General features: G+C 42.9%; 1 protein-coding gene across 2 annotated transcripts in view; it reads left to right on the plus strand.

Moving 5' to 3' along the window:
- Positions 1-669: 669 nt before the first annotated feature.
- The window catches only part of VSNL1 (visinin like 1), a 93,144-nt gene continuing 68,935 nt past the window's right edge, over positions 670-24,878 (plus strand). Inside the window, exon 1 of one of the 2 annotated variants that reach the window (XM_080387965.1) lies at positions 670-866. The gene's annotated coding sequence lies outside the window, so the exon portion shown is untranslated. Of the gene's footprint in view, positions 867-1,538; positions 1,900-24,878 lie in introns of those variants that run through there. The other variant, XM_080387966.1, reaches the window with a different exon arrangement.

Genomic DNA, 24,878 nt, shown 5'->3' on the forward strand with positions numbered 1-24,878 from the left:
GCGAGGGAAGGGCAACATCGGTTGCATTTTACATCGAAGGGCTGCGCATCCTTACGCGGGTTCAGGCGCTAACGCCAGCTCCCACGCTGCTGACACCCGGCTGCCGGCAGAGCTCCGCACCAGCGCAGGTGCGGCTGGCGCCGCCCAGCCGGTGCCTCCACACACTCACGACGGCCACCGGCGGCTGCGCGCGCGGGCGGCGAGTGCCACTAGCCGCAGGGCAGCGGGGACCGCGGGGTGGCGCCGGCCGTGTCCCTGCGCGGGACGGCTGCGGGCGGCCTCGCTCCTTGGATCACACCGCCGCCAAGCAGCCCCGGGCCAGGCCGCCTCCCGCCACACGCGTGCCGGCTACCGACGAGGCACCGGCAGCGCCCGGGCGGGCCGCGCCGCGGGCGTTTTGCTCCAGCCAGGCGTGACACCGAGACCACCGCGCTGGGGCGGCGGCGGCGCGACACACACCCCCGCCCCTCGCGGCGGGGGGTTCCTGCCCCTCTCCCCGCGCTTCCCACGGGCCACCGCCCGCCCGCCCCGGGGCTTCCCCGCGCTGCCTTCCCCGCGCTGCCTTCCCGCCGCGCTCGCGCTGCCGCTCCCCCTCCCTCGCGCCCGCCGGGCGGCCGCGCGCATGCTCGGGGCGCGGGGCGGCGCGTGCGCGGGGCGGCGCGGGGCGGCGGTCCTGCAGTGCGGGGCGGGCGGGCGGCGCGCGGGGCGGAGCGGGGGCGCGCGCGGCGGCGGCGGCGCGAAGTGAGCTGCGGCGCGAGCGGCGGGCGGGCGCGCACCGAGGCGCCGTCCCTCCGGCCCCAGCACCCCGGCGGGACCCCGCGGCCCAGCGCCCTCCTCCGCACCGCGGACAGCTCTCGGCGCCTGCAGTAAGTGCGCCCCGGGCACCGGCGCGGGCATAAACGGGGCTGGGGCCGGAGGCGGCGGGGGGGGGGCGCCGGGTTCGGTACCCGCCGGGCTCGGTGCGGGCGGGAAGCTTCGCCGGGGCGCCGGCCGCGGGAGGGACGAGGCAGCCCCGGGCTGCCCCGCGCGGGGTTTTCCTGCCGGGAAGGCGGCGGGGGTGCGTGCGAGCGCGGCGGGATGGAGCGCGGCGGAGGCTGCGGCGGGGGCTGCTGGGCGGTGCGGTGCGGTCAGCCTCACCGGGAAAGTTGCGGTGTGAGGAGCGGCTGTGTGGCGGCGGGGTGGAGCGGGACGGTGCCCGCAGCCATCTGCCGCGAATTGTTGCCAGATAAAAGAGACCGAACCCCGCATCGATCCGGATATAAACACCGACAGCATCAAAAGGCGGCATTGATCAGTCGCTTTACAGTTTGAGCTTGGAAATGTTTTGGTGAAAAGTGGAAGTCTTTGGTGTTCTTTTGTTCATTTGCAGTGAGATAAGTGGGGGGTTTGTTTGGTTTGGTGGTTTTTGGGTTGGGGGTTTTGGGGGATTTTTTTTTGTGTGTGGGTAGTTGGTTTTTTTCAGTAGGGAAGAAAAAGGGACAAAAAAAAAAAAAGACCGTGCGAAACTGAAGAGCAAGAGCAGTCCTCGCAAGGTCATCACACCCACCGGGAAAGCAGGGGTGCTCCCGGGTCCTTGCGGTCTTTTTATCGATACTCTTGCTGCCTGTAAGCAATGATTTTCTTGTATTTAACACGCGAGGTGCTTGCAGGGTGAACCTTGGGGTGCCTCTGCAAGCGGGTGCGCCCGGCTCGCCCCGCCGGCGGGGTAGGTGCGGGGTGGCGGGGCCGCGCTCCTGCTATTTACTTGGGCATCAGTCGGAGTGAAGATGGAGGTGGGCGGAGGTAACAAAAGCTGCTGTGGGATCCAAGTCATTTCCCACACGAAGGCGTGAGGAGGAGGAGGGAAGGGAGACGACAGGAGGGAGAGATTCATTTCCAGAGATCAAAACAAAAGGAGGAGTAGGTTGAGGCAGATCGTGAGCAGCCGTGGGGGAAAGCGAGGCGTTTTCCGCGCTGACCCGAGCGGAGCGGAGTGCGGGGGCTCTGCGGGACCGGGGCGTGCGCGGCCGCGGAGGGAGGGAGCGCGGCCGCGGGGCAGCCTGGCCGGCGCAACTTTGCGCGCAAGCACCGCTTGGAGATGAGTTGTCCGCCCCCGGGGAGATGCGCTGCGTGTGCGGGGGAGAGCGGGAGGCGTGCCTGCCGGTGCCCCGGAGGGGCTTCTTCTCCCTCCTCTTCCCAAGCCCCCCGCGAAGGGCTCTTTAACCGCAGGCCCCCGCCGGGAAGGGCCGGCTCCCGGCAGTGCGTGGCCGGCGGATCGCGCCCAGCACCGCGCTGCGGCGGCCACGCTTCGCCAGCGCACGGGGTGCCGCGGCGGGACACGGAGGGCGGCTCTGCGCGGGGCGGCCGTCCCGCTGCCGGCTGCGGCGGGGGCTGCTGGCAGGGCCCCCCCGGCGCTGCGCCCCGAGCGCTGCCCCCCTCCGCACACTCCGCGCACCGCGAGACCCGCCGCCCCGCGCCAGCCCCCCGCGGATCGCTGCCCCCTGCACGGCTGCCCGTGCCGCCGGCTCCCCGGTGCGAGGCTTCCCCCCCTCCCCCCAGGGGTTTCCTCACCCCTTCGGAGTGTGCCCCCTCCCCACTGCCCCCGCCAGGGAACGCCCCTCCCCCGCTCCCCCACCCCCCAGCCGGGCGGTCCCCTGCTTGCATGAAGCCACCTGCAAGGTCCCCTCACACACAGCCCCTGCGTCCTGTCCCCAACCCCATGCGCCTCTCCTCTGCTGAGGTGCCCCCCGCGACGCTGCCCTGCCTTGCCCCAGCCCGGCTTGGTTGCTCCGGCCTTCGACGTAGGGAGAAGTGGTCGGAGACCGGGGAGAGGCAGCGGAGAGCCTGATTTTACGCAACAGCAGACACCCCCCCTCCCCGCCCCTGGAGGAGCCCGTGCTGGGGCTTTTGGGAGGTAGGACGGGGCTCGCCACCTTCCTAGGGCGGGGGTGGGGGTGCCGTCGGGGCAGCCGGAGCTCCTGGCCGCCGCGCAGATACCGCCGGGGGGAACCGCGCTCGCGCATCCCGCATCGGCCCGACAGCGCAGCGCGGCCGGGGGAGGGGGGCGGCGGTGACCTGCACCGCCAGGCTTTTCGGCCGACAAAGAAACCGTGCAGTTAACAGGGTAAATGAAAAACCTGCCCTTTTCATTAAAATTGAGATGTGATTACTTGCACACCAGCACCTTCGCCAAGTTGCAAAAGGCTAAATTCCGTATTCTTGTACAGAACAGAAGATGTTAATGTTAACAGATGTGTTTAAATGTACAGGTACTTCTCCTAACAATTCTGCTGGCAAAATATTTTTAGCAATATTATTTTGTAGCGAGTGTTTCTGTGAATAGGTGTTCTCTTCCTTCATATATTAGAAAGTTCAACTCTCAGAGGTACTACCACCTCTTCATGAAGAAGAAAAAGATGCGCGTATTTGCTAACCAGAATATGATAAAGGAACAGATTCCTCACATTCAGAGAAAAATAAGTATGTGAGGAAGCTAAGTCTTTGTGAAATACATACTCACTGGCCCTTTCAGAACACTAGTAGTTTGTTTCTATGACATGTTTTCAGACTCATCAGTTTTCACTACTATCCTTTTACTTGACAGATGCCTTTTTAAAAAAAAAAAGAACACAATTTAAGAACATCAGTTTAGTTGAAAAGTCTTCCAGTAGTGTTAGAACAGCACTTTCAGGTTTGTGGTCTGTGATCAATTTTAATTAAAACTTTAACTACATTTTGCTTCTTCATTCAAACAAAGCATAAAGTAGTCTGGGCTAATGCTGCTGTCAAGGAAAAATAAGGAAACATTCTTAATCTTCATTATGTATTATTCCTGTTTTTTAATTAAGGACTGAATCCTTATCTTGTTGGGCTTAAAAGGAGTTTATCCACAAACTTTTCTGGCATAGAACTGCAATATTTGATCAGTTTTCTCAGTTGCCCTATCTCCTCGCCCCACACAAATGCATACCTATACATAGAATTACACCACTGATTTTTCAACATGCCTGGTGTTCTGGAACGCCCAGCTATTGACAGCACATCAGCTGTTTGCTCAAGCAATGTCTGCTTCGGACCCTCACAGCATTACGTAACCTCACAACTGCAGAGCCAATGCCAGAGATGTCACTGCCATGCAGTCCCATTGTACAATTCCCCGTGTGCATTCCCCTGATGTATTATATTCTACTAGAGTCATAGCTGATACACTCTACAGTACCACCCAGAAGAAAAAAAAAAAATTGTGCTCTGGCCAGAATGGTAAGGTAAAATCTAACTGGGGCGTGATGGAGTAGTGTAGGACAGGGCAGAGCAGAGCGGAACAGAAGGCTGCCGGTTCAGCTTGCAGAGATCAGGCTGGCTGTGCGGGATGGATGCAATGCAACAAAGCTGGCTTTGGTGTTCTTTGGAAAAGGTGCTGTGTGTGTCCCAGGGTGTGACATCCTGCTGACTGCTGCATGTGTGGTGGTGCACTGGGGATGCCAGCGTGCTTTCCAGCATGGTCCTGCTGGAGGGCATGGGGAATGGGCCACAGTACCATGGTCCCGCACCTCCATTTCTTCTCTTTTCCAGTGTGTTGGGATGGTACAGTCCTCTCGACTTTTGCCTGTACTCTCAATATAGCTGCAGGCAGGATCTAAGTTTAAGAATATAGATTCCTTTTAATAAACACATGAATATGGTGAACTTTGTTCTGGGAGCTTCCAAAATTGTTTACTTTTCAAGCTGTTGTCCTGGTTCTGTTTTCCAGTTTTGGAATTCTAATTTTATGTCTGGCTTCGCTCTGCGTTCCTGAGTTTTTTTGTATTATATCTGTGCCTCATGCTTGTATTTTAGGTATTCAGTTCTGTAAATTGTGCAGATTCTCGTGGATTTCAGAAGTTTGTCACTTGGGCAAATAATGCTGGTTCATCTGCTAATTGTGAATTAAACAGCAATGTGGACTAACTGAAATTAGGATTAGAAAACTAAAAGTATGAGAGGCAAATTTGTTTTTAAAGTACTTGGGATTGTAACACATAGCATTTACCATGAGAAACTGTGCTCCTTGTCTGTGATGTCAAATGTTTTCAGCACTGGTCTTCATCCCTTTGTTTTTAATGTGTACTGTTTTACCAGCGTGGATTGGGTCTAAATAGCCTGTGTCATTAGAGTGGTCTGAAAAGCAGCTTGTTTCAGAGTGGTTTTGATTGCCAACGGATTCTGCACTTTAATTTTGTTACTCTTCATGCCTAATTTTGACTCAGACTTCACTGTAATGAGTGTAGACCGTTTCCTCTGTCCCCATTTTCTTGTTGGTCCCTGTTACCTACATTTGCATACCTTTTGCCATTCTGTATATCTTTGGCCTTTTTCTTTCTTTGGAGTGTAATTTTGTTTCTTCTCTGATCTTTGTGTGCCTTAATTGCATCTTTGGATTGCTTTTCTCTTTACCAAATATCTTCTTCACTGTTGTTTTCCCTTAATCCTTGAAAAGATCATGACTTACTCTATAGATGCGGCAACACCGAAGCCATTGCCTGATAAAGGAATACAGCATGAATAGGGAAGACTATGAGCGTATGTAGCAGCGCTGTAAGATGTAAGGATGCAGATGGGCTCCCATCACAGGGAGGCGCTTTCTTACCTAAGCTCCAACTCTTGACTTTATTCATAGAAAGAGAGAATCTTATCTTTTGAATTTTATGTTATTGTTCTGGGAATAATAGCTATAATCCTTCTCAAAGATAATGAAACAGGTGATAAAAAGGATACTTACTTGTGGAATACACAATCTCCACGTAGTGCTTCAAATCCTTATTGCTTTTTAAGTTATGATTTAAGTTTCTAAGAATATGTTATTTTTTTTGCAATTTGTGTTTTAAACTTCTGTGGACGTTATTCAAAGGGTCTCTGCTTTCAGGAGCTTTTCCAAATTTAGATATGAATATGACCCAAAGTGCAATAATACACATTTAGGAAATTAAGGCAGATTATTAGACATGGTCTCACAGCTGAAAGCTGGATAAAAGTAAGTAGTCTCAAGGAGGGAGTTGAAGGAGAGGAAAAGATAGAAATCACTTGATACTTAATTTCACTGATGTGTTTATAAAAAATATCAAGCTGTTTTTCTTTGTGATTATTCCCCTGAGGAGGGTAAGGAACAGAATATGTTAAAACCACAGTTAATTGAAATAAACAGTGTTCATTGGGAGTGAGATGACAAATGCATCTTTTCTTGACCTAAACATGATGTATTCTGAAATTCTGATATCAAAGGCAAAGGAGGAAGTATTACAGATGTTATTGAAGATTTTCTGCCTGGAGCAAATGCCATTAAGTCACATTTTCAATCCCAGACTGTACAAATTTAATAGAACATATTATAGCTTCCCCGGTTTTAGTGTTTTGAAAGAGTGAGAGTTTGGTACATTCATGAGTTTGTCAACAACCTACAATTTTTGAAATCATGAGAAGTGATAATTAGAGGTGATCAAGTAGATCTTTTAAGATAATTATAATAAAATAATGCCCTATTAGGAAGATAAATAATTTTTAGATCACTTTCTTTATCATCACAAAGCCATTTGAGGAATAATATGTATACAATCAGTATTACAAGTCTAAATTGATGTGCAGGAAAAAAACAAGCTCTGATGGTGATTTTTATAGTAATTTTTACAGTAATTTTTACACTTTTACACTAATACGTATGAGACATTGAACTTCTTGATTCAAATGATCTTTAATCACTTTTGCCTTAAAGCAGATTTAATTTTAAGTAATCGATGACTTGAGAAATGCATCACTGTTTTTGTGCAGCTCCACTCTATAGTTTACTAAATACCAGAAAGAATAATTTTACCTATTTCTCGTTCACTAATTTAGACTTTCTCAAAGTTCACTGATGAAATGTCATAAAGATTGAGATCCGTGATGATAAGACTTGGAAATGGCATGTTGACTTTTCTTTTCGGCCCTACCAACATATTTTCATACCATAGTTAGGCATAAGATGATGGAGTTTCATTTAACTCCCGATGAGTTGAATCAGCTAGTATAATGATAACCAACAGGATTACCTTCTTCAAACTTCAATGAAGAATATAGTCAGCACTGTACAAGTCAAAGTGCATGCTCAGGAAGCAAACAAGCTCTGATGATAATTTACAGATCTTTTAGACTAATAAATATAAAGCTTTAAACCTTTTGATGAAAATTACTTTAATTAGTTTTAACTTGTAGCTAAATAAGAAGTTGTGTTCCAGAGGTGAAAGTTTTCAGATTCATAAATGTTTAACTCTGTAAGGGAGAACAATAAGAATTTTAACCAAGTGTCTAGCAGAGTCCATAACATTTGACTCAGTGATGCCTCTATCCAGCCTCCTGTTCATGAAACGGGTACATATTTTTGAGGAAGAGAAAAAATCAGTCTCGATTTAAAGGCCACAGATAATGGAAAATGTATCTCAGTTCTCCCTAAGATTTTCTAGTAGTTAATTATCCTTAGTGTTAAAACGTACACCTTGCATCTTGGTTCTGGACTCCATTACAAGTTCTTGAGCCAATCAGTCTCTGAAGTAGTTGAAAGAATATTAATCTTAAATAGGTCGGCTGTTGAGCCAGGTGTGTATGAAGTACCTATGATTTGATTTCAGTATCTAAAACTAATTTCACAAAGGTAGTAAGTTACTGGGAATTATTTTTTTAATAAAAGATTAGTGTTCCATTTAGTAGAAAACATTTTTACTCAAAAGTAGATATTAAGTCATTCACTCCAAGATGGAATTAAATAGCAGTGAGGGGAGCCAAATATTATCCTTCTTGTGGAGTACATTTGAGAATATATGTGTATTTAATTAGACTTTATTCAGAATGGAGTTCTCTAAAATTAGAACATCGTGTTTATAAAAGTTCTTTAGAATACAGCATATTTCTGTGTATTCTTTATCTGCTATATTTAGTCTTTATCTGCTATATTTAGAAATACAAAGTAACAAGACTCTTAGAGAGTGTAATTTGGGATATTAGTAGTTTGAATTAAAATGCTTTTGGTTTTTAATAGAAGTTGGTATGTATATATAAAAATGTGATTTTGAAAAGAATAAAAGTGAACATTTTTTCAAGGTCTTAGCACTGAAAATAAAATCAGCTCATATAATGGATAATGCTGCAAAAAGTTATTTGTGCAAGTATTGCTAATATCCAGCACATACCCAGTCGATGCTCTTTGATTACAGTGGGATATATATGGTACTTTCTTAAAGCAGTCATTTTTCTTTTTAAATGTATACTTTTTTTTCAAATTATACAAATGAGTACCAATGTTAAGGAATGGTCTTGAAATACCTGTTTTGAATTGTGTAAAAGGCTTTCTTTTGAAATACCTGGTTTTGATTCCATAAAAGTCTTTCAGTTTGAAAGTATGATGGCCTGAAAAAGAGTTTTAGTTAGATGCATAAAATGTTGCACCGCACTGATGATTTTTGCAAACCAGACTGATTTATACAAAAGGACTGTATCTTCAAATGCCTTCTAACAAAGTTTTACCTGTGTATTTCACCTGTTTTGTTGGTTGGGTTTTTTTTGCGTTTGGCCTGAATGTGTTGGTACTCTTGGGTCTGATCACATCAGCCACATCATAAGGTCAGAGGATGCTCTGCAGCGTGCTCCAGTGGGCTTGGAATCTGGTCCTTGGCATCCATGCAGAATGAAAAAAAAATAGAAGATTAGCATGCTTTTTGGCCTTGCAATCAGAATTTTAGATGTTTTACCTTGTTAAAACTTCTATATTATGCATCCTTAAATGAGGACAGTCAAGGAATCACAAACTGTTTTTCCCATAAAAGTTCACGAAATGCGTGCCGCCTTCTGTCAGTGAATTTCTGATGATAACAGCTGTATTACTGAAATGCCAAAGTGCTTAAGCGAAGTAGCTTCTAAGGCTCCATTTTCTTTCTCAGCAGCCTTTATCATTCCTCATTAACAAGTTTTGTTTACAAAACTTGTCTCTTCCTATGGTACCCATTGGGCAAGTGCTTATCTATTATAGTTCAATGGCTGTTTTTTATTTTAATTCTTGCCTGGTGAAATAGGAATTTTGGAAGGAGTTATGGTGCTTTACATTTTTCTCAAGTGTCTGCCACAAAGAGGTGCTCATGGAACGCAGATCAATAAGTAATGCTAATTTCCACATGGTTGAAGAGGTGAACGTTACTCATTGAGGCGTCCCACTCTCTTATATGAGAATGTAGTCCTGAAGTGTCAGCAGGTACTAACTATGCCTCATGTCCTATCTCATCCTTCAGCTTTTAGTGATCCCTTGTTTCCTGCCTTTGATTCCTGCTTCCTCTCTTTGATTTTGCTCCAACAGTCTCCTGTTGCCTAAGAGCCTCCCTCTCCTTAACGATACCTCGCTGTGCATGTTTCACCACTGTGGATGCCTCCTTCACCTTGCATTTTAACTGTGGGTTTGTGTTTGTTTTTTAAACTGTGAGCTTCGTAACACAAGGATCTGGCCTTCATATATATTCCAGAAGGTACAGCTATATGTACAGTGCTATAAGGGTAAATATTTTTATTGAAATTTAAAATTTTAACAACATATACAAGATACTGTAACTACAGCTAGTGCAGAAGGGCAAGGTGCATGTTCAGGGATTTCATGAGGTGACTCTGAACCAATCCATGTCTGATAGCAGTGACTGAGTCCCTCTCCTGCAAAGCTAATTAGGATACATTTATTCTGCAGGCACTGGGTTTTGAGTGGAGTATGCTGACATACTCAGACTAGCCGTAAACCAAATATATGATGTACCTGCAGCAAGCCAGACACAGCAGTACAGCGCTTAGCATGGCTTATGTACTCAGGTCTTCATCCTGCCCTTGAGCAGGTTATGCAGCTCACACCACGTTCTACTTTGCCCCGGCATGGCAGTTTGCAGTGGCAAAGCCAGCAAGTTAAAAGCTGGCTCGGGCACGTGCTCTGCTCCAGCTGCAGGGCAGACCCTGCAGTGTAGGTGCACCCTAGAACACGTTCTAAACTGCAGGGCTGGTATCCAAAGATTTCTAGACTGGTATTTTCAAAGAGAGGTCTGTAAGAAGTCACAGTGCAGTGTGAACAGATGTTGAATACAGCTGTGTTCTTTCTGTGTGTCTGTCTGCTTTGTCTGTTGAATCGCTGTCTTCAGTGCTTTAATTCCCCGTATCTTGGTGCAAGGCCCGAGATGTAGTTCCTTGTGAATCTGTATAGTCTGAACACAGCCCATGTATTTCTTTTCTTTTTTTCTGGGTTGTGTCAGTGTGGGAAGATGTGATATAGGAGACTGAAAATGTTGCAATAATTTAGCATAACATACTCTGCGTTTTTTATTTCTACATGCTGTTATCAATGGTCCTTCTATCAGTACGTACATATCACTTTGTCATAACATCTGTGGTGTTTAATTAGCTTAAAATCTATTCATGTGAGTTCTTCAGTAACAAAGCAGTTCGCTTTCTTTAGACAATAATGAGCTAGAGAACTGTTAGCTAGTTAATTGTTATTACTTGTGAGATACGTTACTTTAGATTAGTGCCTCCAAATATTTTTCACTGAATGTAGATTTTTTTCATAATACGCAACTATAAATAAATGAAAACAATTTAACAAGGCTCTGAATTTTTGTATGAGAAATCCACAGTAAACAAAGTAATTTGTATTTCTGTATCGAATGGTCCTATCATTACTTTGCGTTGCTTTTTTAATGTTGGTGAAATACGGGTAGTCAATTTAAAATAAATAAAAAAATCCTGCAACTTCATGCATTTCAAATATGTGGAAAACAACTATGTCTAACTATGGCTTGAGTTTTAGTGGTCATCTTGTATTCCATAGTCTGCTGAGGAGGAAAGGGAAAGATACTTTGAAAATTCAACTTCCTTCCATATAAATTGCAAGGTGTTGCAATATGTGACTCATTTCAGCTATATGCATCTCCCTATTGCCAATAGCAGTGTATTAGTGATGACCAATAACAATATATCAATGTCAGCTCATCTCCAGGTAAAAGGAGGAGATCATGAAACGTTCAAGGTTTTTCTGGGATTATACGTAACAGAGATATCTGGAGATTGTAATTCTCAGTGTTACTCAGTAAACCCAACCATTTACTGTTGTCAGCATTGATATGTTCAGAAGGGCTTCAACATCTGAATCTGTGCGAGATAACTAACACATTCCTTATTTCTGTGACTTTGTATTTTGTCACTCAGAATAGTAGTTTATGAGATTGCTGATTCTCGTAAGACCTACACAGCAGCTGGTAGCCATTTGAGTCTTGTGCTGCTGTTTTCCATTGAAAATACCTTCAAGAAGTCCACAGCAATTAGCAGTTTTAAATTTGTTCTGAATGATCGAAGTTAGTGGTATTGCTCTGGACACTTGAGTAATGAGGTACTCTTATGTAAATGTCGAATGTAGGAGAATAAACAAAAAAATAAGGGATCGAATCCACAGAAGGTACGGGAGGAAAGTCATCATGTGTCAACTGTGCTATGATAATTGGCCATGCTGCAAAAGTTCTAATTACAGCAAAAGTGACCTAGGTGTGGTTGTACAGTGCAAGGAAATGTATGCCGGCAGTGGGCAGTGGCATTAGCTGCGCTATTGACAAGCACAGACATCAGGAAATATTTAGGAGCAAATGGATGGCTTGATGTTCCTTCACTATTAAAAATTCCCATAGAGATGAATGTGAACTGGAAATCTCTTTTCTGCATCAGTCCCATCCTGAAGTAGCTGGACCAAAGTCCAAGGCCATACAACTATAGGGACTCATTCTGTAAGCTGATCTGTCAGACCCCAACTGGAAAAAATGGATCAAGGAATGGGTTTGAATAGTGCAAAGTACATCCTGAACCGCCAAAACACTTCAGTGAGTGCATTTAAATACATGGGAAAATCTGCTGCTTTTTGAACACAGAGGGTTGACTAGAAATGTAGGTGTAAGTGTTCAGCAAGCTCATAGCCTAAAGGAGATGAGACTTGGGGAAAAGGAGAAGGTGTGATCATGAATCATGTCAGAGATGTAGGCAGGATCAGATCTGCGAGGATTTCAGTGCTGGGAAGAACACATTTTAAATGAATCAAAAAGGAAGGGGGAAGCAAGGAAAAGGAGTAGGATAGCATTTGAAGATGCCAGGAGGCAAAGGTGTCAGCATCTAGGAAAGACTGAGGAGCAGAAAGCCTCTTACAAAAAGGGTGATTAATTAGAAAATTGTCAACCGATTCACCACTTTTTCATGATTTTTTAGGCGATGTGAGGAGACTTTGCAGGAAAAATTTGAATTCCTAGGAAACATTGCATTTAATAATAAATCCAGCTGATTTTTGCCACTTTTCTCTGAACTGCTTTTTCAGATGTAAAGATAGCCAAGCTGTATCAGAACTGTACTAGGGCAAAACCATCTCAGTTAGGCGCTTGGAGGAGACCTCGCTGAGATGCCAATAGCTAGCGAGCTGAGCTGTGCTAACTTTGCTTGTATGAGTGTGTGAGAAGGGTGATAGATGTAGTGATAGATGTAGCTGTTGGGGAAGAAGAAGGGGAACTGACATGGTTTAAGTCACAAGTAAGTCCTGAAAATGACCAGAGAAACACCCCCAGTGCAGGTTCCCTCTGGCAGTGAGTTCTGTGTGGGTGCAGGGGAATTTGCTCATCTAGAGGTGTTTGGGATGTTGAACTAAGTGGGGAGAAGGACTGAAAAATAAAATGTGAAGCATTTGCATAAGACTTTATATGTTCTCTCATCATATGATTCATTGATCTTATGACTGAACTGCAGCTTTTAAAAATCCTGCTTATATGCAGTAAAAAGCTGTTAGTTTGGGGCCCTGATTTTGAAGTATTTAAATGACAAGCTGCTCATTGTTTTGCATTTGTATTTGTGTGCCATGTAGTTTTTCACTGCTGATGTCAGTTTTGAATGGGATACAACACCTACAGTATTGGCAGATTTAAAGAATTTGACATGATTTCATTCACATCGTATTACGTGGTGAAGCAGAAGGCAGAAACATGACTTGTCCAAGAGCTTTTTGGAAAATCGATGGCAAAGCAGTGAATGGAAACCAGGACCCTGATTCTCATAGTGAATTGTAGACCGTTTTATCTATTTGCTTGATCATAGCCCTATAGTGAAGTTCCTTTAATGGGAGGAACTCAGTTTGCACTGATGATTTGAAAGAGTCTGGGCAAAACAACAGGAACCCTGTTTCTAGTTGTTACAAGTCAAGGTGGAAAAACATTTGGCATTTGTGTAAATTTTTCACTGATAAGCTACAAGTGTTTCAGTCCTGTAAATCAGTAAAGGCCAATGTCTTCCTCAAAAGAGTTGCCCATACGGTTCGGGTGTTGTTCCCATACTGATGATTGTCTCCTGCATAAGGCAGCGAGACAAATAATACAAGTTCTGCTGGTGGGTGACAACATTTGGGGTTTGAAAAGAATGGGGGTGCGGACCTAGAAATTTGGATGAAAGCAGCGTCCCATTGGACATTGGTCTGTCCCGAGTGAAACACAGCATCTGATTACCCCAGCACCAGGTAATCTACTATCCTGACAGTAGGAGGATGAATGGTGGCACCAGCTTTGGCTGAGCTCTCCATCCAGCCCAGCCTTTCCCAGCTGGGATAGGATGATCACCAAATCACATGCACCTGCTAGGAAGAGAAGCTTTTCTTGTTGCCTCTCTACCCTATTACCACCTATTCCTTTGTGATTTAGCTCACCCAAGTGAGCTCTTTTTTTTTCCTGGGTGAAGGGCCATGGGTAGTGTTTTTTTCTCCTGCCTTGAACATGGCCATGCAGATCCTAGGGTACACACATTAGGCAACATTAGGCAAGGCATTACTTCCAAAAATGAGAGAGGTTTTCTTTGGAGGGTATAACCCTTTTGGCAGCAGAACTGGATTATGTCAGATTAAAATAAGTATGTAATCATCCTCCCATGGAGTAATGGGACCAGTGCAGAGTTATAATCGTTGTCTGCCTGTGACCTGTTTGTTCCTGAGGCTTCTTTCCTCTTGGCTCTGAGGTACTTGGTATGAAGCTAAAGAGTGTGGTTTAGAAATACTGGCTATCCTTATAAATTCTTACAGAAGCAAGTGCTTGTGTGTAGTTGATGAAGTAAAAATTAAATGGAGGTATTAATTAACTAAGTAATAATTATTGTATACCTTAAATGATTAGGCCGCCACCAGTCTGATTTTATAATGTTTATAAAGTGGAAATAAGCAGGTATTTACATCTCTCCCAGGTTCCTATGCTTTTGCTGCGGAGGTCTCAGTCAGGTGGTGCTGTGGTAATGATGATCCACTTGGACTGCAGCTGGTGAGGAAGTGGGTTATGGAGCACCCGCGAGGCTCTCTTAAGTAGGTAGTGAGGAGATGCGTGTGCCCGTTACCTCTGGGGTTTAATTACATTGGATTAATTACATCATTATATTTCATTTACATACAATCATTACATCAGTTTTAATTATCAGTTTAGCCATAGTCCTTGACATATTTTATCTTCTTAGGTTTTTGCATAAGAAAACACAGGTGTCAGCACTCCACATATGACAGGTTTCTCATGCACACACTATTGTCAAAGTACTTTTGAAAAATAAGGTCCCAGGTCAGTTTCCTTTAGAAAAAATCATGCTACTGGCCTCTTCTCGGTTGTATGCTTTATGGCAGACTATAAAATGGTACAGCCCTCCTATAATATATAGCTGAATTCCATTTACAGGCTTTGTGGCTTTTCTCTGTGGACATGTGAAGCATTACCTAGAAGTCAGTTTGATGGTGAATAAACTGGGACATGAAGATTTCTTAGCACAGTGCAGTAAACAGGCATAACCAGTTACATTCTGCTAATTTCTGGGTTGTGCCTGAGATTTGTCACTATAGTAAAAATTGATGGGAGTGGCTATTATCTGTTCATGCTTGTTTCAGTGGGGAATGGGTGTGACAATGTAAAGACTGAGGCCTGGTAAAAATACTTTTTAAAAAAGTACTAGAGCAGAAGAAGGTGGAAGATACGTATTTTATGTGGAAAGGTCCGGATGTTGCATGTTCCCTGTTTTTCCTTTGAAAAATCTCTTAATTCTTTGGCCAACTGTGGGTGATAATTACTTCCCATTTATTAATGTGGCAAAATATTTAAATGTGTGTCATCTAGACCACCCAATACGATGGATATAAGCTAATTCAACTCCATCAGGCTTCATTAAGTTGTTATTAAGTGCTGTCAGCCAAGTCCACATTATGGAAGACAAAAGATGGAAATCTGCCATCTCTAAGAGTTGATTGTACAGGGTTTTTTTCAGCGTAGCAAGACTCTGGAGCTCATATGCAAACTTCTCGGCTTAGGTGTGTGTTCTGAAAATAGAACTCCACAGTCTTCTTGTTTTTCAGCAAAAGAACTTGCCAGTTTTATTCTGTTCCTGTAGCTTCAAACCATTCAACGGGACTTTTTATCACTCTAAATGAAATATTTGAAGGTATGGTTAGCTGTAGTGGGACTTTGCTTTGGCTGGAACAGCCCTACATCCCATGGCTGGCTGAAAGGGCTCAGTCACTTGATACTTCCCTTATTTTTCTGCCTGAGGCACTTTGACAGCACATGCCTTAATGTGTCACTGTGGTTTTGCTTATTCCCAGGGGGGCAGATAAACCAGCAAGGAGGAAACTGCTCATCCTGCCTCTCTTCCTGGGCAGCGTGCATCAATTAGTAGGCAAGGCAGCTCCCTGCACTCTGCCATTCCTGCAAGGATTTCTCCAAATCTCCTTTCCACTCAGCCAGAATAAAAACAAGCCTCAAGTAGTGGAAAGGCAGAATATGTCTGGAGGGAAGCAGCAAGCAGCCCTTTCTGTAGTGAGCTGATGAAATAGCTGTTCTAAAAGGAGATTGTGATAGAAATATGTTCAATAGCATCAAGCTTACTCAACCTGTCTACATTTTTTCTTTTAAGTTTATCAGATGGTTTCTTCTGGTTTTGTGTCAGGTAATAATCTCCTTTGCATCTGTGTTGTGTATATATTAGCTCATGTCTAGACTGCTTTATAGTGAAATAAATACTTCCTTGGTCGGGGAATGGATGGTGTGGAGTAAAGCACAGAGGGTGCTGCTGGGGTCCTGCTTCTGCATCTCGTGTGGGTACAGCCTGCTGGCACCAGGTCTCTGCCTCGGACAGGTTGGGGAGAGCCGCCCTGGGGATGTGCCCAGGAGCTGGGGCTCTTTGGCAGTCCAGTGCACAACTCATCTCAGCACCCACTGGTTTAATGACAGCTGGGACCTACCATGAAGACACTCCAAATGAATGAAGACCTGAAGACACCACAGACAGCTTGAATGATAACCTGTTTTTCCTAAGAAATAAACATCCTGCATCAGTTATGCCCAGGTCACCGACTTAACTTCACATTTCCCCCAGGTCTGTGTGGAGCTTTGATGAAAAGTTTCTTACTCAGCAGTTTCAGATACAGACTCAGGATATCATGCCATTACCTCTGCTCTGTCAGTTGGCTCCAGAAAAGCCTAACTTTTACTTTTCTCTACATTATTAATGAAGAAATTTGCAAAGCTACCTTCTGCCTCTGTGCACAACCTCTATATGGTACAGTATGGAGTATATGAAGTTTATAAAGTGCATAGCTTTTGTGGGGTTCTAGGATTCTGTGGGGAATCTTTTAAAATAGATTAATATAAATTTAATTCAGTTTAAATCTTTTAGAAAGGATGCTACAAATCACTGCAGAATCTTTAACAATTTTGATTAATTTTTTTTGGCGGTAATTCTCCTTCCAGTGCACTTCTGATAATCAGTAGTAGAACTGATTGTACTGTGGTATTTTATCTGTTATAATCAACAATAAGTAATATAAAATTTCTTTCTGTAAATATCTAGGTCCATGGATCTTATTCCTTCTGTGTGAAATGAGAGATATTTATGTAGTGAAGTGAATAGGGGAGCTCTCCTGTTCCTGATGTTCTTTGGGACAAAAATATCCTGAAATAGTTCTATGTATAGATACTTTAAAGTATCATTCTTATTTGGAAACATAGCTATATTTAAAAAAAATGCTTTTTTGAGGAATAAGGGAGAGATGAGTACTAATACCTTGAATTTCTCAGGAATACCTTTTGTAGTTCATATTCACTACCAATTTTAGCCTGAATTAATACTCAAGTATGGGCATGTCCGTAGTGATTGAATCATTAGAAGCGTTTGAAAGAATTACTGAAACCTGAAGGATGACAGTTATGAAGGCAGTAAAAGCAACTCTATATGTAAGAATAGAAAGCTAAACCCGAGACTGAAAACACAGCTCCATAAATGGATTTATTGCACATAATGTTCCTACCCGCAAAACCCAGGAGGTAATTACCTGGCTTAATCAGGCATAAAAGAAGAGCTGTCCCAGGAAGAAATTACCTCATCCTGAGGTTGGAACTAGGACAATACTTCCCGGTCCTGAGAAAGGTGTATTTACCTTTCTCAGGGTTTCCATGCCATGACTACCCTCTCATGAGGCAGTTGGTAGTTAACACATCTCTGTTTTGTCTCAGTGATGCAGCCAGCCTCAATTCTTTTTCCAAAAGCTCAACATTGTCTGAAATGCCACCGTGTGACCTGTGGAGCTTGAGTAGTGAAGCTTGAAGGACAGCCTACGCAGTTTCCAGGGTGTAGGAAACATTAGGAAACACTGACAAAATCAGTGTGATGAAACAAATAGTATTCTCCAGATGCTCTTTGTCTGACTTTGAAAACATTACTTTTTATGGACACAGATTTTCCAGTGGGAAACACTGAATGCAGTTCAGGACCAGCTTTGTCTAGACTTCCCCTGGTTCTAACTCCAAGAAACTATTTGGCTTCTTGTTCACTGTAACAGTGCTGGAATTAAATTCTGTTTTCTGACAAAAAATCACCCCCAGATTTAGTGCTGTTAATGCGAGTGCTACATTATAGATCCACATCTGCATTTTTTTATGAATAAATAACTGTTGCATTACTTAAATCTGTATCTAATATCCTAACTCCCATATAGTATTTGTGGTGCATTTAATGGTATTTAATTATCTAAAAAGTGCTCTGTCAGAGCATACTGCAGGTATCTAGGTGGTGGATGTAGTTTTGCTATTTATACTGTAGTGTTCTACAAGTATAGTAAGCTATAGCCATAAACCTGTAAAATAACTCCCAACAGTTCTTCTTGATAGTCTGTTGAAATTGGACTTCTCTGACTATACCCCCTTCAGGCTCACTGCCAAGCTCATATTTTATCCTGAAATTCCACAAGGAGACACTCAAAATAAACACTATGCTAGCAACAGCTTGCATTATCTTTAAGGCGGTAGCTTGCACTGGTTTCACTTCAGCCTCTCTGTGGCTTTCTTCATTTGAAAATCCATGAAGTTTGACCTTTTGGATACATTTCACTTTTATTTATTCCCCCTGTTGACTACAGTGGGAACTGAATGGATGTAGCTGAGAATATGTATATCATAGATGCTAACCTGTTACGACTAAATTATCCCTGTTAGTCCCTTGTTGCCCAGCGTCAGCCACTTTATATAGTGCATATCTCCTCGCTAGCTTGCTTTCAGGATAGAAAAATACAGCTATTAGATTTGTGTTTGAATTTCTGAGGAGGGAAAAAAACCAACCCACAACCTGGAAATTGCAGGATTATTCCAGGCACCATTTCAGAAATGTTCAGCTTTTTGTTCTGCAAATGCTTTTTTGTTGCTACTGCTTTTGAAAATAAGGGGATCTTGTAATTCATTATTAAAGTCTAAAGGTGAAGGTGATCAAAATAGCCAATCATCAAGGTCAGTATACCCTTGAATCAGAGAGGTTTGTTAATTTTAAACTTCAGTGTTTTTCAGAAAGTAGTGTGTTTAGCAAGAATAGAAGAGGTGGAATGTAGGATTGAGACAATATGAATGCACACACATCACTGCCAATGAAAGCAAAACTTGCAGGTCTAATTTTAGGCTTTTCAGCCTTGGTATTGTTCCTTACAGCACAGTTATTTTCCATATGATACAAAGCAGTCCTTTTTTTCAAGTTTTATAAATGCTTTAGAGAGCGAAAGCAAGGACAAAATGAGTATATGTCATGGTTGAAAGCAAATCAAAGAAGCTTAACGAAGGCTGAGGTTAGCAATGATAGCATGTCGTTTCTATATTCAGAGGACAGTTCTTTTAAGAAAAGCAAGAATCTAGAGAAACATGTCATGAGACCTGAAAGTAAAGAGAGTTACATGGTGTCTGAACTGGGACCTTTGGCTGTGATTGGATTTACTTCAACTCATATAATTTACACTGTGCTTAGATGCCTAGTAACGTAGTCCTCTTAGAATGTCAAAATGACCTGTGCTGTTTGGAGAAGTAGGACTTACAGAATATCTACTTATCTCCAGGTGCTTGAAACGAAGCATTGTAGGTGCACTGGGGATGTTGCAACTAATTCTTTATGGAACAACAGATAGATGCTATTTTCTAAACTTGCCTTTTACTGATACATTCATACAAAATGAGTTTGTAGAGTTATAGAAATGTAATACTGTGGAAATGCTTGTGTTCTTTCCTATATGTTCATTACCAAGGACTGGAGCCAGTTGGGCCTAAGCCATTCCCCGTGGAAGTGTCAGCAAGTCAATGGTATTAACCTGTCAGAACTATTAAAAATACCTTTTAAAATAATTGTTAGCATAGTCTCCATTTTGCATCCAAGAGAAGCTTATTAACTGAACACATGTGTGACGATGGCCATACAAGGGCCAGAGAAACTGCAGAATGTGAAGCTTTGTGATTTTTGTTAGTAAATCTGAACCCCAAAAGAGCTGCTTGAAACAGGCTGGTAACTGGTTGTATTGGCAGAAAGAGAATTTCTTGGGAAGAGTCTGCGCAGGGGCTGCTGCAACGCCGAGCGGGTCTTTTGTCCAAGTTCACCAAGATCCGCTGCCTCCTCACTGGACTTTGCCACCCAGGTAGTACCGAGGTTTGGGTCACGAGGATCAAAGCGTAGCTTGGCTGTAGGCTCAGCAGTTGTCCCTGAACTGGCAGAGTCAGCTCAGCAAGCTTAAGGGGTGAACTTTTTTTTCGTTCCAGTCTAGCTGCCTAGAAGTTAAATGTCTAGTCTAAACTAATTGTGTAGGCTTTCTTGTTAGTCAAACAAGAGTAGACATCTCCAGAGAGCAATTAATCCCACTAATCTTCTATATATACTTTTAACATGGGATGAATTGCCTCTTGGTAAATTGGATGCCTGTTTCTCTCCATTGTTCGTTGGAGCCTTGATGACTAGTTTAGATTAGCTATCCAATTTCTAATGGATACCACCCAGGTAGAAATAACCTGGATTAACCAAGTTCCCAGCTACTGAGTATGTAATAACTTCCTTGTTACTCTTCTGTGCAGGATTTGTGAATGCTGTGTTAGAGTAAAAGAGTCTCCTCTTGGTTTTCTTTGAAATAATTTCAAACAGTTTGGCATTAATAGTACAATTGCTCAGTTTTCTGTTGTCCCTAGTTATAAAAAAGTTTTAAAAATTGTGATGGTTTTTTGTTACTTAATGTCATAATTAATAATAAAAGAAGAAACATTTTCACTCAGTTACTTGAGGGAACAGATTAAGTTACAGAGTGGCAGTTTGATGTCCTTCTGGATTCTGGCCAGGTTCTTGGAGTCATAAATCAACCTAGTTCCTTTCAAGTTAGGGAAAAATAATGTTTCCAAGAAAGTTTGGAGCACTGATACTGGAATAGAGTGGAAGTATGACATCAGCGAAGAACAAGCAGACTGTTGAGTGGCTTTATTTGGTGACGGCCACTAATTTGATGGAAACTTCCAAGACAGTAATTATTTGGTTGTTTGGGTGATTGCAGCTCCTCAGGGTTTTCCCATGCATGTCAGATTTAAGATTTTTTTCCTTTGGCAACAGGTCTATGTTAACAAACAGGACAGAGGAACAAACTGATTGTTCATCTTAACCTTAGTAAAGGTTTTTCTTAGATGTTCTGAAAAGTTTTTTTTGAGAAGTACAGCTAGTTTTTAAAAGAGAAAGTAAAAATGCAAGTGACATCTCTGACCCCAGTGCCTTTTCTGTCTCCATTTTAAGTTTTCATCAGGGGCAGACTGGCAGCAGCAAGAATCATGTTCATTTCTGCATTTGTTCTGGGAAAAATAAACAAAAACGAAGCCATCTCAAGCCTCCACCTAGAAACCTAGGCGATGAAATGTGCGGACAGTGAGCTCTGCTTCCCTGCTTACAAGGTCACGCAGATAGGTTCACTCAACCCTGCTGGGTTAGGGGTTGAAATGTAGAAAATACAAGTAACCACCTGTCTCCCTGGTAATTTGAATTCTCTTTTTCTACTTCAGGATGTAACAAATAATATGTTCCTGTAGGGATATCAGCTCGTCCCACACCTTCCTCATAGCCCTCTTTTTATATTATTAGATTCATCAAGACCCTTTAAGATCTGAAAACATAGCTGGTTCTCCTGCTCTTCCTGCCCACAGACGGCTCCTCTCCATGAGTGGTTTCTTCTCCGACCAATCTGTGGTGATGTTGGGTAGTCGGAGGAGTACATACACATGTACAAACCCCACATGTTTGCCCACATGGGAGGGAGACATTTGTACCAGTCTTGCCTTCCTCCCTGCATCTGCATCTCATGTCTGTAAATCATGTTTTTTCTTGGATGGCTGCCTTGGGTTGTTTAAGCTTTACACAACATAATTGTAAGCTGCCTAATTCGCTTAGCTTTACAATCTGTTTTTTAACATAAAATGTCCTCAAATATTGTATAGTATGCAGCAACATTTAAACATGCTGAGGCCTGCCCCTGGTCCCTCCTGTTCAGCGGCTGCCTCTCTGAGAAATTCTGACAGCCCTGCTGGCAGCCTGGGCATCCATCCCTCTCCGCTGGTAGGGAGTGGTTGTGTTATCTTTGTGCCTGGAGATGCCAAGATTGTTTAAATGTCGGTAAGATATTGCCTAGATGAATTCCTCTGCAGCTTAAGCAAGCCTACCTCTATTTTTCCTTACATATACCTTGCATGCTGTGAATGTCGCTGCTGTCACTGCTTTTGCTGATGAAAAGCCAAAAAAGGAAAAGTGCAGTTAAAACACCAGGGATGATGAGAATTGGCATTGGGTCAGGAATAAAAGCCAGGTAGGAAGGAAGGAGGGAAGGAAAGCGGGAGAAAGAGTCAGGATGAGCTGGTACATATTTACTTGGACTGGTTTGTCAAGCATGTTGCCAGAGAACCAAAAGTACAAGGAAAATACTGGACAGGGAAGAAAAGAGGGACAACTTGAGGCTGAGATTCAAAGTCAATTTACTGTTACCTAACTGTCTGTCTGACAGCAGAGCCATAGTAATACTGTGTGCGCTAAGCACATCTGCATAATAAAACCAGCTTAGCCCATATTTATTGCATGTGTACACCTATATGCATGTTAGTGTTTCTCAGCAACGTTATAGCCAGCAATTTCACTGGGCTATTCAGGCATGTTCCTTACCCCACTCTGTTAATGTGCCCTCACAGCCTGGCACTCGCAGCTCCCCAAGACTAATGTTAATATGACATACAATTATTCATGTTCCTGGCTATTTTTATGAAAAATCACATGCCAACCTGAGTATTTCACAGTGGCAGTGTGTGAGAAATTGGAACCTTCAAAATGCTAAGAAGTGGTACCATGTAAAACAAGGCATGGATGCACAAGCTAGCATTATGAAGTTCGGAACCTGGCCTGCTTTGTATGCTGGTGTCATATTCTTTGAAAGTAGAGGTGACAGAGTTTAAGTTGCATTTTGAGCAGGGAATGCAGCAACTAAATACTTCAGTTGAGATTTACATAGCTATTTAGTTACTTGGTGAGATTTTTATAAGAGCACTCAAGCTGCCGGAGAAATGGTTGATAACAGTGAACGTCACCTTGACTTACTTGACTAGAAGCAATCCAAGGCAATTAGGTAACAGCATCCTCATTAGCCACTAGTGCAGACCCATAGAAGTCCTTACATGTCTTTGTAAATCTGGCTCCTTATACCACTTGCCTTGAAGTCTACATTTTTCTGTCCCAAGATACATGCATATTCCCCCAGAATACAATACAGTTTTTTGTAAGTGAGAAGAGAGATTTTTGATCCTTTTCCCTGAATCTATTTCTTGACGTACACTTGCTACCCTCCCCTTCTGCTTGGCTTTAGTAATGGGGTTGCTCTCGTCAGGAGAGATGAAGGGATTTTTTTCACCATCAAAAAGTGGGCAGATTTCCTGAATATCATTTGTTCTGTATTCCATTTTGTCTCGGAGATTGAAAAATATTGCTACAAAAAGTCCATCACTTAGAGTCTTGTTCAGTTCCAGTGGAGAGTCTGTAACAGGTTTTCATTATATTGAGTCTTTTTGGAATAATTCAGGAAAAAAGAAAGAAAAAAAAGTGTTACAACTATATCAGCTCAAACAACTTCTGCTCCTGGCAAAGTGCCTCCAAGGTCCTGGCAAGTGCCACAGTAACTTCTAAAATTACTCTGTCTCTTGCTGCTGTGTTTGGGGGATTTATTATTATTATGTTATTTTATTCCAGTGTTTACCTTATTCATAAGTTGTAGCCTTCATTTCCTTCAGCTTTTCCCCTGCCTTCATTTCCTTCCATTTTCCCCCCATATTGTCACACTAGAGAGAGTTAACAGCTCTACCAGTGCAGCATTCAGCATAAGCAGGGCCTGATCCAGCTACAGACCTAGTAGATTATCTGTTGTTTGAAAGCTTCTTTAAATGAAGATCAGGTATCTAAAATCTGTACTCTTGTTTAATGACAAAGATTGGAAATGAACCAGGAATTTGTGTGTGAAATTCTATTTCTGTCCTAAACTACCACAACATGTCTTCCCAGGTTGTTAAAATATAAGAATCTATGAAATATTTTATCAAGTTTTTAGTCTTTAATGGTAGCAACACGTTTAATCTATGTTCCATCTAGTTTTGATTTTTCTAAGTGATACACACATAGTATGGTAAAAGGTGGCATGAAAACAGTTATCACACATTTTTACAATTCATGGAGAGCGGGGGAAAATTGAAATGTATTCATAACGACTGTTAGAGAGTTGACGAGTGAAGTGAGAAAGTTTGCATATGATTTGCCATTACCCATAACAGTCAAAGTGCTGTGGCACAATTATATACTACTGAATATTGGGAAGATAAAATGGTAGATGACTTTGTTGGCAGTAAGAGGAAGGTAATGTCCATGGGACAAAGTAAATTGATGACTTTAACTAGTAGAAATCAGGGGAGGAACTGGGCATTACTGAGGATAGACCTCTGAAATTACCAGGTCATGACAAATAGCTAGGAAATACCTGGACAGAAGTAGAAAACTATTCTACTGTATAAGCATGTGGCACATTCTATCTGTAATTATAGTCAATTGTATGGTAAAGAGTTCATAAAATTGTAAAAAGTCTAGAAAAAAGGAGTAAAGTTGGTTAGGAACATGAAACATAGGCGAGGCAGAGTCTGGCTGTTTCGTGACTGATTAAGAGCAGGTGAATAAGACATAGTCACTGTTTCTCACAGTAAAAGAAATAGGGTCACCAATGAAATTATTGTATAATGTTTAATTAAATTAAGAAACCGATTTCCACAGGATGTTGTGGAGACCAAGATATAAATGTGGTCAAAAAGGGATCAGACAAATTCAGGAAAGATAATTTAATCAGTGTTTATTAGACATGATAGTCTGGAGAGTCGGTGGAGAGAGAATAGCGCCTCCAAAGCATGAGTCATCCCATCCTAGGAGAAATGTCTTAGACCAACTTGCTGAATTGCTACTTGGAGATGACTGTGTCCCTGTTGGCCTAAATA

This window comes from Falco punctatus (assembly GCF_963210335.1).
Source record: "Falco punctatus genome assembly, chromosome: 5".
Classification (NCBI taxonomy): Eukaryota; Metazoa; Chordata; class Aves; order Falconiformes; family Falconidae; genus Falco; species Falco punctatus.